Raw genomic sequence first — 19,994 nt, 5'->3', positions numbered from 1 at the left:
GAGGGCAGTGGTGTTGACCGGGGTAGGGGTAGCCAGGTGGAAAGCATGGCCAGCCATAGAAAAATGTTTATTGAAATTCTCAATTATAGTGGATTTGTCGGTGGTGACAGTGTTTCCTATCTTCAGTGCAGTTGGAAGCTGGGAGGAGGTGTTCTTATTCTCCATGGACTTTACAGTGTCCCAGAACTTTTTTGAGTTTGTGTTGCAGGAAACAAATTTCTGCTTGAAAAAGCTAGCCTTGGCTTTTCTAACTGCCTGTGTATATTGGTTTCTAGCTTCCCTGAAAAGTTGCATATCACGGGGGCTGTTTGATGCTAATGCAGAACACCATAGGATGTTTTTGTGTTGGTTAAGGGCAGTCAGGTCTGGAGAGAACCAAGGGCTATATCTGTTCCTGGTTCTAAATTTCTTGAATGGGGCATGCTTATTTAAGATGGTGAGGAAGGCATTTAAAAAAAATAACCAGGCATCCTCTACTGACGGGATGAGATCAATATCCTTCCAGGATACCCCGGCCAGGTCGATTAGAAAGGCCTGCTCGCTGAAGTGTTTCAGGGAGCGTTTGACAGTGATGAGTGGAGGTCGTTTGACCGCTGACCCATTACGGATGCAGGCAATGAGGCAGTGATCGCTGAGATCTTGGTTGAAAACAGCAGAGGTGTATTTGGAGGGCAAGGTGGTTAGGATGATATCTATGAGGGTACCCGTGTTTACGGATTTGGGGTGGTACCTGGTAGGTTCATTGATAATTTGTGTGAGATTGAGGGCATCAAGCTTAGGTTGTAGGATGGCTGGTATGTTAAGCATGTTCCAATTCAGGTCGCCTAGCAGCACGAGGTCTGAAGATAGTTGGGGGGCAATCAGTTCACATATGGTGTCCAGAGCACAGCTGGGGGCAGAGGGTGGTCTATAGCAGGCGGCAACGGTGAGAGACTTGTTTTTAGAGAGGTGGATTTTTAAAAGTAGAAGTTCAAATTGTTTGGGAACAGACCTGGACAGTAAAACAGAACTCTGCAGGCAATCTTTGCAGTAGATTGCAACACCGCCCCCTTTGGCCGTTCTATCTTGTCTGAAAATCTTGTAGTTAGGGTTGGAAATGTCAGAATTTTTGGTGGTCTTCCTAAGCCAGGATTCAGACACGGCTAAAACATCCGGGTTGGCAGAGTGTGCTAAACCAGTGAACAAAACAAACTTAGGGAGGAGGCTTCTAATGTTAACATGCATGAAACCAAGGCTATTACGGTTACAGAAGTCATCAAAAGAGAGCGCCTGGGGAATAGGAGTGGAACTAGGTACTGCAGGGCATGGATTCACCTCTACATCGTCAGAGAAACAGAGGAGGAGTAGGATAAGGGTACGGCTAAAAGCTATGAGAATTGGTCGTCTAGAACGTCTAGAACAGAGAGTAAAAGTTAGTTTCTGGGGGCGATAAAATAGCTTCAAGGAATAATGTACAGACAAAGGTATGGTAGGATGTAAATACAGTGGAGGTAAACCTAGGTATTGAGTGATGATGAGAGAGATATTGTCTCTAGAAACATCATTGAAACCAGGTGATATCATCGTATATGTGGGTGGTGGAACTGAAAGGTTGGATATGGTATAGTGAGCAGGGCTAGAGGCTCTACAGTGAAATAAGCCAATAAACACTAACCGGAACAGCAATGGATAAGGCATATTGACATTAAGGAGAGGCATGCTTAATCGAGTGATCATAAGGGTCCAGTGAGTAGAGGTTGGTTGGGGTCACGGCGATCCAGACAGCTGGCCGGGTAGCTGGCTATCGGTAGCAAGATAGCATAGGATGGAGGTCTATTTTTAGTCACCTCGTGCGTTTCCGTCTGTAGATTAGTGGGGTTCCGTGAGGTAGAGGGGATCAATTCAATTGGTAAAATAGATATAGTTATAGTGACCCAAGAACAATTGTCCGATATACTTATTCAGATAGCAGCCGATAAGACAGCTAACGATTAGCGGGCCCCAGATGAGCGTTCAGGTAACGTCGCGACGGAGGTGCCAGTTGGATAACTCCCTCGGGCAGATAACGTTGGTAGTCAGTCGTGAAGGCCCGGTGGGGCTCCGCATTTGTAGTAAAACGGGTCCGGATAGGTGATTGTAGCCCAGGAATGGCTGATGGAACTCTTCAGCTGGCTAGCTCCGGAATAATTTAAGTTTGCTCCGGGATCGACGTAAGCCAATAGACACACGGTTTGCAGCTAGCTAGCTGCAAAATCAAGGTGTAAATGTCCAGAGCTTGCCGTTGAAATCCGGGGATATTAAGAAAAATAGGTCTGGTATGTTCTGGTCTGAGTCGCGTTGTACAAAAGTGCCGATAGATTATCGAGCTAAAGGAATAGCTGATGACCACAAAACGTGGTTAGCTGAAATACTAACGTTAGCCAGTAAACCGGCTAACTTCTGGGTAGCTTCAGGTTAGCTTCTGGCTAGCTTCTGGTTAACTTCTGGGTAGCTTTTGGCTTGCTTCTGGTTAGCTTCTGGCTAGTTTCTGGCTAGCTTCTGGTTAGCTTCTGGCTAGCTTCTATTGTGGATTTTCAGATTTGAGGTAAATAATACTTTTTTTGTAATTGGTGAGGCGGGTTGCAGGAAAGCTTTTTGTAGTTGAGTTCTTAGATAATAAAATATATAAAAGATATGGGAAGAAAGGTGTAAATATATATATATACAGGACACGACAATACGAGGACAAAATGACGTCTGACTGCTATGCCATCTTGGATAAGATGTAACGTTCCTGACCTGTTTTCTGTTGTTTTTGTATGTGTATATGGTCAGGGCGTGAGTTTTGGGTGGGCAGTCTATGTTTACAGTTTCTATGTTGGTTTTGGGTTGCCTGGTATGGCTCTTAATTAGAGGCAGGTGTTTTGCGTTTTCCTCTAATTGAGAGTCATATTTAGGTAGGGTGTTCTCACTGTTTGTTTGTGGGTGGTTGTCTCCTGTGTCGTCGATGTATGTACCATACGGGACTGTTTGGCTGTTCGTTCGTTTTGATGTAGTCTGTTTCCTGTCCGTGAGTTCTACGTTTAGTTAGTTAAGTTCATGTTCAGGTTTCGTCTACGTCGTTTTCTTGTTTTGTAATTTTGTAAGTGTTTTGTTTTCGTGTTGCCATCGTTTCAAATAAAGAGATGGCTTATTTCCCGAATGCTGCGTATTGGTCCACTGAGGGACTCAGCCAGGACCTGCCAGATTCCCTCAGCCAGGACCTGCCAGAGTCCCTCAGCCAGGACCTGCCAGAGTCCCTCAGCCAGGATCTGCCAGAGTCTCTCAGCCGGGACCTGCCGCCCCTTATCCCGGTGCTGCCCCTTGTCCCGGTGCTGCCCCTTGTCCCGGTGCTGCCCCTTGTCCCGGTGCTGCCCCTTGTCCCGGTGCTGCCCCTTGTCCCGGTGCTGCCCCTTGTCCCGGTGCTGCCCCTTGTCCCGGTGCTGCCCCTTGTCCCGGTGCTGCCCCTTGTCCCGGTGCTGCCCCTTATCCCGGTGCTGCCCCTTATCCCGGTGCTGCCCCTTGTCCCGGTGCTGCCCCTTGTCCCGGTGCTGCCCCTTGTCCCGGTGCTGCCCCTTGTCCCGGTGCTGCCCCTTGTCCCGGTGCTGCCCCTTGTCCCGGTGCTGCCCCTTGTCCCGGTGCTGCCCCTTGTCCCGGTGCTGCCCCTTGTCCCGGTGCTGCCCCTTGTCCCGGTGCTGCCCCTTGTCCCGGTGTTGGCTGTTCATTTAGGGGATGTTAGTTTGAGGGTGGTCATTGGGAGGGGAAGACAGAAGCGGGGAGTGACTATGGTGGTGTGGGGACAGCGTCCGGAGCCTGAGCCACCACCGTGGTCAACTGCCCACCCAGACCCTCCCCTGGACTTTGTGCTGGTGCGTCCGGCGTTCGCACCTTGAGGGGGGGGTTCTGTAACGTTCCTGACCTGTTTTCTGTTGTTTTTGTATGTGTATATGGTCAGGGCGTGAGTTTTGGGTGGGCAGTCTATGTTTTCTGTTTCTATGTTGGTTTTGGGTTGCCTGGTATGGCTCTTAATTAGAGGCAGGTGTTTTGCGTTTTCCTCTAATTGAGAGTCATATTTAGGTAGGGTGTTCTCACTGTTTGTTTGTGGGTGGTTGTCTCCTGTGTCGTCGATGTATGTACCATACGGGACTGTTTGGCTGTTCGTTCGTTTTGATGTAGTCTGTTTCCTGTCCGTGAGTTCTACGTTTAGTTAGTTAAGTTCATGTTCAGGTTTCGTCTACGTCGTTTTCTTGTTTTGTAATTTTGTAAGTGTTTTGTTTTCGTGTTGCCATCGTTTCAAATAAAGAGATGGCTTATTTCCCGAATGCTGCGTATTGGTCCACTGATCCTTCTCTCCTCTCCTCATCTGAAGACGAGGAGGACAACAGCCCTTACATAAGATGTATAAAATGTGACCTCTGTCATTTTTCTGAGCCCTGTAATGTTAAGCAGTACTTTTCTCATTTGAGAAGTCATTTCAACAATAAGGATTAAATGCAAGAGGAGATTCAGAAAATAAGTCCTGACTGGGTAACTGTTGATGCAGCAATGATGACTACTTTCTCATTAACTTTAAAGAAGAAAGGAGATTGTGGAAGATGAGCCCCTTGTGATTGACATCAAATCTAGATGGCCAGCGCTGTTCACAGACAGAAAAGTAAGTGCTTATTTAAAATCTGCGAAAGGTCCAATAAGATTTTCTGTGGTTGTTGAAATTAATCATATACACAGTTTCTCATATCTCAAGAGCTTGTCTCTCTTCAGACCTTTGTGCATTTTTAGATGAAGGTGATTAGAGGACACAAGGAACTACATAAGCTATTAATGTAATACACTTTTCAAAAATGTATTCCTTTTATCTGTAGTGCTCTTAGGCTGGGTGTAAAAATCCTAACTGACTGTTTATAGGTCACACAAATGCAGGGCTCTATACAGTGTAAGTGTTTCACATTTTCTGAAGTCAATTATGGATATAAACCATTGTTTTCAAAGTATTTCTGTCATTTAGTTTCATAGCTTGACTCTGAATCCCTTAACTATATTTAACAATGAGCACACAGGCTGTCATAGATACATTTTAAATATCCCAACTAAGACTTAGCTAGGAAACATGAAAACTAGCTATGTATATTTTAATCACATGCTTAAACTGAAAAATCAAGATATATTTCCCCCAAATCAGAATAAGTACTGTAGCTCCATTACCATGGTAACCCTTTGGTCTGAAAGTGGCAGCGGATAATTTTAATCACTTTCATATTTTAAATGCTTATAAAGTTTTTTAACAAATGTTTTTAAAAAATGTAGAAATGTAATTGGTTATTTTGCTTGATGGCCTTAGTGCCCTGCCTGATTGTTTCGGTGCACTGTGTAACATTCGTCTAAGTCGTTCTCCTCCTCGGACGAGGAGGAGCAAGGATCGGACCAAAATGCAGCGGGTGATGAATACATGATGAATTTATTAACAAGACGAACACGAAGTACACTTGAATAAATTACAAAACAACAAAACGACGTAGACAGACCTGAACATGAGAACTTACATAAAACGAAGAACGCACGAACAGGAACAAACTAGACAAAACGAAACAGTCCCGTGTGGTACATAAACTGACACGGAAGACAATCACCCACAAACAAACGGTGTGAACAGCCTACCTTAATATGGTTCTCAATCAGAGGAAACGTCAAACACCTGCCCCTAATTGAGAACCATATCAGGCAACACATTGAACCCAACATAGAAACACATAACATAGACTACCCACCCAGTTCACGTCCTGACCAACTAAACAAAGTTAAACAAAGGAAAATAAGGTCAGGAACGTGACACACTGGCAGAATAGGCACCCCCTTAAGGCATAGTGGCCTTGTCCCTAAAATTCCTTCCCTGGTATGTTATGCTCTTCAAACAGGTTGCTCTGGAGTTCATAAGACTGGTGTCTGTGGACCTCAAGAAAACATTTTATGAAGGCCTGGACAGTCATCTTTCCAAGCTCCTTGAATTCTACCAGGCCAAGAGTGGTAGAGGGATGGAGCTAAAATACCTTATGGACAGTCTTGGCAAAGACGTAGGTTTGATTATGTTGACATTAATGTCTTCTGTACAGTTGTTACTTACATTTTGGTGTATTGATAATTGCTACTTTTTTAAGTACATGTCAATATTGGGGATGAGACCTTATCATTGACAACTGTCAGGACCCGGTTACAAACTCGGGTCTCCGGTGTGAGAAACAGTCACTTAGCAAACTGAGCCACTAATAATCGGCAGAACCTAGAAGATGAGGCAGACACAGCAGTACTTGAGACGGTGTTTTAATAAAGTTAAAAGGAACATTCAGGCAAAAATATAAATCCACAACGTCAAAAGTAATTCCAAGAGAAAAAGGTAATCCTCCAAGTCAAAAGGTAAATCCACAAGGTGGTAGGTACAGCAGGAAAAAGCCTCAAAAGATAATCAAAAATATATAAACGAGAACAAAAACAGAGTACCACAAGAGAGTCCAACTGGAGCAACAAATGTTCACAGCATCGCTAGGGCTGGGAGCTAACATTAAAACACAGAGCAAAGAACTGAGGAAAACTAAGGGTTTAAATACATTCAAGGGAAACGAGGCACAGGTGTAAATAATAACTGGAAACAAGGGAAAACAAAAGGGTCAAAAAAGCACAATGGGGGCATCTAGTGGTCAAAACCGGAACAATCCTGGCCAAATCCTGACAGACCACCACATTAACAATGTCGTAAAACAGTCAATTGTGCTTTTGTTGTTTGAGTTCCAATCAAATGAAGAGAGAGGCTGTGCTCCTAGGCTTGCCATACCTCCTGCGAGAAGACCCTACCAATTTGTTGAAGACGTGAGGTATACAACCCCACAACATAACCTTATGCTTTCTCCCAGGAGTGAAATTTCCTATGAATCATGATGCACTGTAACGTTCAATGGAGTCAAGTTGAATGTCTGTCACCATCTGAAGGGATTATAACACACAGGCCAAATCAAATGTGAACCAAATAAATTTTTATTGGTCACATACACATGGTTAGCAGATGTTAATGCGAGTGTAGCGAAATGCTTGTGCTTCTCGTTCCGACCGTGCAGTAATATCTAACAAGTAATCTAACAATTTCACAACAACTAGCTTATACACACGAGTGTAAAGGAATGATTAAGAATATGTACATATAAATATATGGATGAGAGATGGACGAACGGCATAGGCAAGATGCAGTAGATGGTATAAAGTATGGTATATGGTATAGTATGGTATATGAGATGAGTAATGTATAAAGTGGCATTGTTTAAGTGACTAGTGATACATTTATTACATCCAAATGTTAATTATAAAAGTGGCTAGAGATTGAGTCCTGTATGTCTTGGCAGAAGCCACTCAATGTTAGTGATGGCTGTTTAACAGTCTGATGGCCTTGAGTGTCACACCCTGACCTTAGAGAGCCTTTCTATGTCTCTATTTGGTTTGGTCAGGGTGTGATTTTGGATGGGCATTCTATGTTTTGTTTTCTAGGTTTCTTTATTTCTATGTTTTGGCCGGGTATGGTTCTCAATCAGGGACAGCTCTCTATCGTTGTCTGTGATTGGGAACAATACTTAGGTAGCCCTTTTCCCCTCCTTTCAGTGTGGGTAGTTATCTATGTTAGTGGCATTTTGCCCTGTAAGCTTCACGATTGTTTTGTTGGCAACATTTTAAATAAAAAGAGAAATGTACGCTCACCACGCTGCACCTTGGTCCACTTCTTACAATGGCCGAGACATTGATATAGAAGCTGTTTTTCAGTCTCCCGGTCCTAGCTTTGATGCAGCTGTTCTGACCTAGCCTTCTGGATGATAGCGTGGTGAACAGGCAGTGGCTCGGGTGGTTGTTGTCTTTGATGATATTTTTGGCCTTCCTGTGACATTGGGTGGTGTAGGTGTCCTGGAGGGCAGGTAGTTTGCCCCCGGTGATGCGTTGTGCAGACCTCACTACCCTCTGGAGAGCCTTACGGTTGTGGGCGGAGCAGTTGCCGTACCAGGCGGTGATACAGCCCGACAGGATGCTCTCGATTGTGCATCTGTAAAAGTTTGTGAGTGCTTTTGGTGACAAGCCACATTTCTTTAGCCTCCTGAGGTTGAAGAGGCGCTGTTGTGCCTTCTTCACCACGCTGTCTGTGTGGGTGGACCATTTCAGTTTGTCCGTGATGTGTACTCCGAGGAACTTAAAACTTTCCACCAACTACAGTATATAAAGACATCTCTTTTAGCAATGTTTTACTTTTACTCAACCTTTCTCCCTTGCTAGACATTCAGTTGAGAATTGTGATTTAGCATGCTTTTTTGTCCAGAAGAAATAATCTTTATCTTGGACTGCAAAGCAAAAATCAGGACCATACACATTGAACACAATACTAGGTTTGGAAGATAAAACCTAACTACCATGTAAACAACTATTGATAGCTGTTGTCGACGGTTGTGAAATGTAAGTATGCTCAAGTTTTTGCATATTTGAACGTATCACACATCCCTGGTGTGTGGCAGCACACAATACTGCAGTGCCATTGGTGATATGTCAAATTCCCTATTGTTAGACAATTAACAGAATTAAAGTGGCACTGTAAAAAGGCACTGTAAAAACAATATTTCTTGTTATTTATAATATAAAAAGTTATTTTTATACGACAATTAATCCATACACCATGTAGTGCTGATTTTGCCATTTGAACAGGAATTGCAATCAGTTTTGATTCAACATTGTTCGTCAGTGGGCTCGCGCAGTTCCGTCTTCAATATAAACTTTGCATTTTAGGCTGTGCTTTTGGGTAACAAATGAATTGCTTATTGTAGAGAATCATTGTCCTATCTAAATAACTTTTTATATTTACGTTTTTAATATAATGAATGTTGTAGAACGAGCTGATTGCCAAAACAGCACTGAATGATAGATGAGGCTTTACATTGTTTCCCCCCCCATTTTCAGTGTTGGATGACTATGGGCCTTTGTGGCGCTATAGCGGACAATCAATTGTTTTTTGCAAATAGGAGAAGAGCAGACATGTTTTACCTCAACTAAGAACGCATTCTATCTAGACCTGGGAGCAATCATGGTTGACTGACGTGCTTAAAGACCATGCTTGTTTACTGGCGCAACGCTCTTGCTCACTAGGCTACCTGCCACCCCCCTTGCCTGCATCAATATGCAACAGTACATTTGCAGACAGTTTCACAGAAAAATTGTATTGGAGGATGTTTTGTAGGACAATGCCTCTACTCTTTGCCTATTTTTGTTCTGTTTTTCAGAAGACAACTGATTCTGAGGAAGTCACCCGCGGTGTGAAAATCGGTGTTGTTGTGGATGGAGCTGCAGCAGATGACCCAATGCCAGCTGTCAATGTGGATATTGTCCTTGTGATAGAAGAGCAGGTGATCATACATGAGCTTCACAATGTCCCAAATGCCTTTGCTACTTTGATTGGACTTCTTTATTTTCTGAATATGGATTACTCAAAATGTTTGAGGTCCACTTTTGAGGTAGTTCAGAAAATATTATTGAAGGTTGGTGCAGAAAACTGTACAGCAAAGGTGCATAGGCTGAACTGTCTTCTTCGTTAAGACAACTAATTAGTGGGTTTTTGTTTTACTCGCAGTAGTTGAGTTAATTCCTTGGACAACGATGCTGTTATTTGCCTAAATCGTACAAATCTCAGTTTTGGGAAGACTAAAATTACCCTATTTTTACGTGTGACCTTCAGTCTACAAACTGAAGGACAAAAAACTGCATTCTGAAAATGTTTACATCATGTTCGAATTTTTCACACAACACCAACTTGTCTTAGAAACCGTTCTGAAGGTTGTCATTGCTCAGTGTTTAAATTTGTATTTACCGTGCCATAAACCCATGTTTCAATGGTGCCATTTACAAATGTGTATGGGTTTATTGGACAGTGAAAAAAGAAAAGTTTGACAAAACATTTATCTTTATAAAAAATGTTCTTAGCTGATATTGGTTAAGACCAATTAGTGACAGCAGAATTTGGCTGCCTGTTTAAATGCACCCAAAGACATGCGTCTAAAAACGTGCATTGTTAGTTTTTTGTCATGACAATCAAAATGCGTTCTAGGGAACAATACATCGTTGCAAATGTATTTGTTTGTTAATACATGGTGTAATAAATGTCCTGAAATACACGATAGGACTATTTTGTTGTCATTACAAGCTAGATGGAATTAATTGATTTCAATGTAAGTTGTTGAATCGATCAAAGAACTCTTGATAGTAAATCAATCATTGTAAATATAAAGCCATTTTAAAATGGAGATCAGCTTTACTAAATCTGAACTTTGTTCAACTGTACATACTGGTTTATTTTAAGTTTACATTTTTATTAAAGTAATTTTGTTGAGTTCGAACAGTGGTTCTCTACTTGCATCCTGTGGCAAACTTGTCTGTTATGTCATTAATAGTATAGTTATTTATTTGTGTGGCCTACTTGACTTGCTCGTAGCCACAGTGTAGCACCACCAGCCAAACAGGTTGAGAACTGTGTTACAATAACTCAATATGAAGTAGGCTTGACTTAAGTGCATGTTGATTGAACAAGGATTGTAAATTGTTAACTCTTTTAAATGTGCCTTTAGATCAGATAACTCATACTTTTAATGTTTCAACTTGTTCTTTCTAGTTGCGTGGCCTTTTCAAGCTCAGAGCACTTAACATGTCACATGCCTAGCTTAGAAAATGTTGTTATGTCAACTTTAAATCTAGTTATCCTAACTGTTACTAGTTATAACCTTATTAAAAGTTGACATAACACAATTGGGAAAAAGATTCAACTCAGAATAGTAAGTTAATGGCAAATGGTTAACTATTTAATAAATCCAAGTAATGGCTTTAGTTCAGATAACTAGCTTGAAGGTGGTTTCAACTTGTTATTTCCAGTCATCTAGTTGCGTGGCCTTTTTCAATCTCAGAGCACTTAACATGTCACGTTACCCTTGCTTAGACCATTCTATTATGTAAACTTTAAATGTAGTTATAAACTGTATTACTAGTTACAATAACTTAATTGAAAGTTGACTTAACAAAATGTGAAATTAATTCAACTAAAAATGGTTGGTTAGACTTAAATGTTTGTTATTTGTCAACAATGTAGCTTTAGTTATTAGAACTCCACATTTGTTAACATAAAGGTTTAAGTTTATTCAAATAATATTAAATGAACAATTAACAAACGTCAAATTAACCGTCTATTAGTCAAAATAAATGTAATAAAAGCTAGGGTAACGTGAAATGTGAAGTACTCTGAGCTTGAAAAAGGCAACGCAACCAGATCACTGGAAATGATAAGTTGAAACAACAAATCGTTTTTATAGCCTACTTGGTCCCTTCGTGACAATTTCAACCCTTTCAATGACGCCAACATCCATATGAAGCTAGAACACTAAGCACATTCTGGACGATTTGTTCCTGAACTTGTTTTTGTGTAGCCTACTCTGGTATTTTTTGGGGTTATTTGAATGAAATGTTTCAGGCGTATACTTATTTTTGCATTTAGTTAAGCTTTTGTTGACAAATGTTTTATAGTGAATGGTTGGTGTAAAATTAAATACAAGCCAAATACATTCGTTAAAACAAATAGATAGATATTACATAGGCCTAGGTATAGCAAAGGCTGTTTTTAGCCTTTATTACCATATGAACAAAATTATATACAATATTCTGCCCATATTAACAAAATGTAGGCCTAGGCTACAATATTTTGCACATATGAACACATTTATTTTAGGCCATAACTGAACCAATTCTTGTAGGCTCTATATACAATATTCTGCCCATTTGAACAATATAATATTTGTAGCTAAATGTTTAATGAAAAGCAGACACATGAACACAATCATGCAATAGTAAACATACATTTCACATTCTTTAATAGACTCTTAAACACAATCAAGCAATGGGCTACAGCTTGCTTCACAGCTTCCCCGGGAAACTCGACATATTGTACCCTCACGTGGACGAAAGGGTAGCGGAGGAGGGAGTTCACTTCTGCTGCAGTGTTTGCTTCGATGTGAGAGAGATCGTCAAGGACTCCAGTCACCCGAGCCACAGACTTAACTCCGTTACCATCTGGCAAGCGGTATCGGAGTATCGGGTCTCGTACCAACAGGCTCTGAGAGAGATTATAACACCAGGCCATCAATCTGACCATTTATAAACTGAACCTAGTTGTCTCCCTGCACAGACCTACACCTTAGAGACTATTTGTCCCTTAGAAATGATTTGCACAAAGAGGCAGGCGATGCACATGCGCGTACCACAATGGGAGTGAGTAGCTCAGTTTTGTACCGACATCAATGTGGTTATGTAGAAGTCAGACAAAGTTAATTAAGCCTCTAAAATGGATAGATCAATATATCCAGGGGCACAACTTTCACTGGGACGGGGACCCCCACCATTCTAAAATGGCATTTTTTTATCCCCCAGTTCTATCATTGCAGTGGGATATAGTTGTGCGATATAACCGGGAAATAAACGACGTTTCAAATCAAATTTTATTGGTCACATATACGTGTTTAGCAGATGTTATTGCGGCTGTAATGCTTGTGCTTCTAGCTCCGACAATGCAGTAATATCTAACAAGTGATATCTAACGGTTTCACAACATATACCCAAAATACATGTACATCTAAGTAAGGAATGGATTAAGAATATATATATACTGTATATATACACTATTGTTCCAAAGTTTGGGATCACTTAGAAATTTTGTTTCTGAAAGAAAAGCAAAAATATTTGTCCATTACAATAACATCAAATTGAATAAAAATACAGTGTAGACATTGTTGATGTTGTAAATGACTATTGTAGTTGGAAACGGCAGATTTTTTTATGGAATATCTACATAGGCATACAGAGGCCCATTATCAGCAACCATCACTCCTGTGTTCTAATGCCACGTTGTGTTAGCTAATCCAAGTTGATAATTTCAAATGGCTAATAGAAAACGCTTTTGCAATTATGTTAGCACAGCTAAAAACTGTTGTTCGGATTAAAGAAGCAATAAAACTGGCCTTATTTAGACTAGTTGAGTATCTGGGGCATCAGCATTTGTGGGTTTGATTACAGGCTCAAAATGGCCAGAAACAAAGAACTTTCTTCTGAAACTTGTCAGTCTATTCTTGTTCTGAGAAATGAAGGCTATTCCATGTGAGAAATTGCCAAGAAACTGAAGATCTCGTACAACGCTGTGTACTACTCCCTTCACAAAACAGCGCAAACTGGCTCAAACCAGAATAGAAAGAAGAGATGGAGGCCCCGGTGCACAACTGAGCAAGAGGAAAAGTACATTAGTGTGTCTTGTTTGAGAAACTGACACCTCACAAGTCCTCAACTGGCAGCTTCATTAAATAGTACCCGCAAAACACCAGTCTCAACGTCAACAGTGAAGAGGCAACTGTCAACTGTGGGTGTAGCTGGTGCATGGAAGTCAGGCGCAGGAGAGCAGAGATGAGTGAACACGAAGTACTTTACTGAGGCAAATGGTAAGACTAGAACGCAACAGCGTCACCAACACCAAATGCACAAAACAAGTAAGGCAGCACACAGTACCACAAAGTGCAACGTACCTGGCGCTAACCACCCGGAAGCGTGCCAACCTCGACAATAAACAATACCCCACACAGACATGGAGGGAACAGCGGGCTAAATACACATAGTAATTATGAGGAGACGTAAACCAGGTGTGCAGGAAAATAAGACAAAACCAATGGAAAATGAAAGGTGGAGCGGCGATGGCTAGAAGACCGGTGACGTCGACCGCTGAACGCCGCCCGAACAAGGAGAGGGACCGACTTCGGTGGAAGTCGTGACAGCGACTCCGGGATGCTGGCCTTCTAGGCAGAGTTGCAAAGAAAAAGCCATATCTCTGTCCAGTGTCTGTGTTCTGTTGCCCATCTTAATTTTTTTATTTTATTGGCCAGTCTGAAATATGGCTTTTTCTTTGCAACTCTGCCTTAGAAGGCCAGCATCACAGGGGTTGTTGCCTGTTCACTATTGATGTTGAGACTGGTGCCAAGAAGACTGCCAATTGATGGAGAACATGCGCACTCGATCTCAGTTGAAATTGTCTGAAATCACCATTGAAAGGGTCCTCGTATCAAATCAATTTGTATTTGTCACATGCGCCGAATACAACAGGTATAGACCTTAAAATGAAATGCTTACTTATAAGGCCTTAACCAATAATGCAGTTTTAAGAAAAAAATTATATTATAAATAATTAAGGAGCAGCGATAAAATAACAGTAGGGAGGCTATATACAGGGGGTTCCGGTACAGAGTCAATGTGCCGGGGCAACAGTTAGTCGAGGTAATTGAGGTAATATGTAGGTAGAGGTAAAGTGACTATGCATGAATAATAAACAGAGTAGCAAGCTGCGGGGGTGGAGTGGGGACAATGCAAATAGTCCGGGTAGCCATTTGATGAACTGTTCAAGAGTTTTATGGCTTGAGGGTTGAAGCTGATAAGAAGCCTTTTTGGGAGTCAAGTTATTGGATAAGAAATGACCAATCTAGTATTTTCTGTATTTCGGCCCACATAATTCTAGACTATTATTTTATTTTAATCAGTTATCTGTATAACTTTATCATCTTGTATAATGGAAGTGATCTTTATTTGCCCTGGCCAACATTGTTGTTGTATGCGAACATTAATGTTAGCTTGTCGGTTCCTGGAAGCATGTAGGCCTTTTAGCAAGCTGTTTAAAAATATAATTGCTGTTGCTATCATTTATGTAAAAAGACAATTCATAATAAGCACATGGAAATACTTTTTTGCGGATTATTTATTTATTTCAGACTCATAACTTAAGTGGCAGGCTGTGAGTGACGGACTTTTAAATTCAATCCCCCATGATTCCGTAGTAGCGGAACTGACCTTGTTGTCATTTGTAATAAATCAACTTAATTATGTTGAATTCCGCACCAACCTTAAGAAAAACAATTACTACTACTCTGCATATCATGTATAATAATATAAGAAACAATTGTATTTTGCATTTTAATTAGATCTGTAATAGTGTAGCTAGTTTATTTATTGGCCTGCGTGTGTCCAAAAAAAATGACTGTCTGCACAACATTTTCAAATTATCAGAGAGAAGAAATTAGTAGTAGTTGCTCAGTGAAACATTGTTGACAGTATATTGAGATGTTATTCACAGTGCACTTAGAAAAAAAGTGCTTTGGGGCATCATTTGTGCCTGTAGGGGAACCCTCTAAAAAAATGTTCTACATCAAACCATTTTAAATCAGATAACTCTTCCTTTCTGAGAATGTAGATTATTCATTGTCCCACAGCTCACTGTCTTTATTGATGATCAGGTAAAACACAGAATGACTGATGTAGCCTAAGTTTGTGCGCTGGGACAGCATCAGGGGACTAGACTGGGAAGGCTTCGTGTCCAAGGCAACAGGGATGTGACCCGGCAATAGTGCAACCAATAACACTATATGACGTTGGCAAGACTGCCCTATAAAAGCAAAACGCATTAACTATGAATTTGGTAAAACATATTTGATCTGTTGTAATGGTTTCCTGACACAAGAACAAGCCAGTTGATCAGAATATATCATGGATTATCAGAAATTGCTGTCTGTCTAGACAGAAAAATAACATGAATTTTGCAGTTAAAAAATGGCCTAGTTCTTGCAAAAGTGAGCCTAATAATAAATAATATCTTACTATCAATATATACCAACAATACAATAAAATATAGGCCTACAACATTTTACAATCAAGGAGGTAGGCTACCCCTCAAGTATGGTCATAGAAAAAAATATATATATATTGCATCAGTTGAGTACTTTAGCATTACAAGCCAGTTGCTAAAAGTACTCCTAGGGTCATTGGAAGTACTATACAGATACCCAGTTTCTGCCTGGTTCTCTGCTCTGTCATGACCACTAGAGAGTCTGGGGTCAGGCCATAAACTATCTCCAATAATTGAATCTGCTTTCTTAATCAGTTTATTGATCTTGTTCCTGATGTGGACAATTTAATATCCAAAGTAACCCTCTACTTACTACCTCATTCTGGAATTATAATTCACATATGACATGATGGTATGAGTATGATATTAAACAATTAGCCTAGGTTTGTATTCATATTGACAGATTATATAGATGCACACAAAAAAAGTGGATCAACAAAAAAAGTGATCAACAAAAAAAGTGTCCAAGCTGTACCCAAACCCTTGAGGGGCCCCACAGCCCTACAAAGAAAAAAATGGAGGCTTGAAAAAACTGATATTGAATTAGTTAGTTGGATAATGTCTGTGGATAATTTTGTGGGGTGGCAGGTAGCCTAGTGGTTAGAGAGTTTGACTAGTAACCAAAAGGTTGCAAGATCAAATCCCTGAGCTGACAAGGAAAAAAATCTGATGTTCTGCACCTGAACAAGGTAGTTTACCCACTGTTCCTAGGCAGTCGTTGAAAACAAGAATTTATTCTTAACTGACTTTCCTAGTTAAGTAAAGGTAAAAATACTGCATATCTCCATCTGAGTGAAAATATCATAGTCACAAGCGTATCTGTTGATATTTTGTTTGTTGAGGCAGTCTGGAAAAACCTTTCATATCCATGAGCAAGGAGACTTGAGTGACTTTCCTTGGAAATTGTACAGAAATATGACAATATTTAGTGGTTTCAGCTTCTGAGTTTAAAAGGCAGCAGGGTCCCCATCCTGCTTCTTGGGAAAAAGGAGGGGTGGATTTAAAGCTCAGGTCCTCACTACCTCTAGGAACCTGTCAGAGGAGGAGACGGTGGCTTTTATTTGTGTTTGAGAAGTTACACTACTTTTAAGTATACTTGATTGATATACACTGAGTGTACAAAACATTATGAACACCTGCTCTTTCCATGACAGACTGATCAGGTGAATGCTATGATCCCTTATTGATGTATTTGTAAAGGTTCCATAACCACAGACGCTGGGAGACAGGAAGCAAGTACTGGCTAAGGATTTAATAATAAATAGACATGAAACTAAACAACAGCGTCTGGACAACAGAAACAAAACAACATCATTGCAGACACGGGAATGAAACTGAGGAAGTGACAGATATAGGAGAGGCAATCAATGACGTGATGGAGTCCAGGTGAGTCCGATGAAGCGCTGGTGCGCGTAACGATGGTAACAGGTGTGCGTAATGATGAGCAGCCTGGTGACCTCGAGCACCAGAGAGGGGGAGCAGGAGTTATAGTATTTGTTATGGATCCCCATTAGTTCCTACCAAGGCAGCAGCTACTCTTCGTGGGGTCCAGCAAAAATTAAGGCAGTAATATACATTTTAATAAACATTTTTATAATTAAAATACATTTTACAACAGATTTCACAATACATTAAGTGTGTGCCCTCTGGCCACTATACAACAGCACAATCCAGGTGTACATATGTATAGTGTAGTGTGTATGCTGTGTGTTTGTATGTCCAAGACCAAATTAGTCTCTTCCCTCACCCCACCATTTGTGCATCCACCACGCGCATGTTACGTGTTATGTATGTCAGGAAAACATTCTAACATAATTTCTTGAATTCTTCCATTTGACCTATGCTGATGTGGTTTGTCCCCCCCACTTACTTATCTTATCTCTATATAATAAATCCTCTTAATTTCAAATGTATGGTTTGTGCTTTATGAAGACATTGTGAAGAATTATTAGGATCTAATATAATCGTATATTATTGTTTAATGGCATTAACATAAACATCTACATGCAGTAGGACAGATCTACAATTTGTACAATGAATCAGGAAAGCAGCAGATACGGCAGTCGGCAGAGCAAGGAGGACACAATGGTATATTATATTTTGTAGTTCATTTTTCTAACCCTAATCAGATTCTTATCAAGATCTTCACCAATATCATTCTAATATGCATGTAAATTCATATGTACCTCCTGTGGTATTCCAGGAGGTCTACCCCGGGGGATGGTAATAGAGGGTATGTACGTGAGGCGACGTTGGCTCCCTCTGCTGCAAATTCAACAATGAGTGGTTTGGAAGGAATCACTGGCTAACTGCAAGCATTGCAAAGCAATCACTAGCCTGATATTCAGTGGAGGGGGTGTGTGGTCCGAAGTCTGAGTTTAAGTACGCCAGCAGCATACCACCCTGCATACCACTGCTGGCTTGCTTCTGAAGCTAAGCAGGGTTGGTCCTGGTCAGTCCCTGGATGGGAGACCAGATGCTGCTGGAAGTGGTGTTGGAGGGCCAGTAGGAGGCACTCTTTCCTCTGGTCTAAAAAATATCCCAATGCCCCAGAGCAGTGATTGGGGACACTGCCCTGTGTAGGGTGCCGTCTTTCGGATGGGAAGTTAAGCGGGTGTCCTGACTCTCTGAGGTCATTAAAGATCCCATGGCACTTATCGTAAGAGTAGGGGTGTTAACCCCGGTGTCCTGGCTAAATTCCCAATCTGGCCCTCAAACCATCATGGTCACCTAATAATCCCCAGTTTACAATTGGCTCATTCATCCCCCTCCTCTCCCCTGTAACTATTCCCCAGGTCGTTGCTGCAAATGAGAACGTGTTCTCAGTCAACTTACCTGGTAAAATAAAAAAAATAAAAAAAGTGTCTCTTTTCCTAGCTTAAAAGGATAAACAATCAACATTGGCCATGCTGTCAATCCAGCATGACTTCTGCCGAGCTCAAAACAACTGGAAATTCAGAACAGAGAAATGTGACTTCAGTGAGTTCAAGACAACTGGGTTTCCTCATCGGCTCAGAGGGCGTGCGCCCTCAAGTGGACAAAGTAGCAGCCATCCAAAACAATCCTACGCCTGGCACACGGGTTGAGGTAAAGTCCTTTCTGGTACAAGTTGGCTGGTACCGCCGTTTTGTGCCAGACTCCTCAGATGTTGCCTACACGTAGGGTTGGGCCATGTTTGGAATGACACATTGTCCCATCGACCTGTCCAATCATCGTTGATATACAATTGTATTGTCTATTTTTTTTCTCTGGGCAGGGGGAGTACTTCATTGCATTTCCAAGCAATGCAGTAAACGATCACCGCAGATAGGGCAGCCACGCGTCCCAATCCTTACCAGACTAATCCACAAATCTTTGGAGCATCCTCTTGAGGGTCTGGTTGAAACGTTCCACTAACCCATCGGTTTCTGGATAATAAGGAGTATTACGTATGGGCTTTATACCTAAGAACTTGTACATGTGCTTCAGGAAAGTATACATAAAATTGCTGCCCTGATCTGTGATTGCTTCTCAAGGTAGGCCTACACATGTGATAAAATTACCTAGAGTTTTGGCTACCTGCTTAGCTTTGATGTTCCTCGGAGGAAAAGCCTCAGGGGAATGTGTTGCATAATCACATATGACTAGAATGTACTTGTTTCCTGAGCTGCTTGGTACAAAAGCCCCACAATATCCATGGCAATACGTGAAAATGGCTCCTCAATCACTGGCAGCAGATACAAAGGTCCCCTCTCTGAGATCCTGACAAGAGCTGTAGCCTGACACACTGGACATGACTGGCAAAAATCTGTGTTATCCAGGCCAATAAAACCGTTGCTGTATGCGAGCAAGGGTCTTTTCTCTCCCTAGATGACCAGCCATAGGGATACTATGGCTCAACTCCATAACACTGGCCCTGCATTGCACTAGCAACACCAACTGTTTGCCCTTCTCTACTACTCTGTACAACTTCTCATCAACAACAGTGAAGTCACTCACCACACCAGACTGCTACTTTTCTGCCTTCTCAAACAGCTTAGCTAGGCTATCATCCTCCCTCTGAAGCTTCACAATATCCCTCGGCACCAGCCAAGGAGACGGTAGCTTCCCATCTAGCTTCTGCAAACCGACCAGCTGCTTAGCCTCTCTGCACTGTCGCTTTGACTTGTGAGCCCTCACTGGGGTCCCTTCCATCTCACTTACTATCACTGTAAGAAAACTCATCCCACCACTGCCACCAAATGTCACAGACAGGCCG

The sequence above is a fragment of the Salvelinus fontinalis genome, chromosome 1 (assembly GCF_029448725.1).
Source record: "Salvelinus fontinalis isolate EN_2023a chromosome 1, ASM2944872v1, whole genome shotgun sequence".
NCBI lineage: Eukaryota > Metazoa > Chordata > Actinopteri > Salmoniformes > Salmonidae > Salvelinus > Salvelinus fontinalis.
This window is presented reverse-complemented; position numbering follows the sequence as displayed.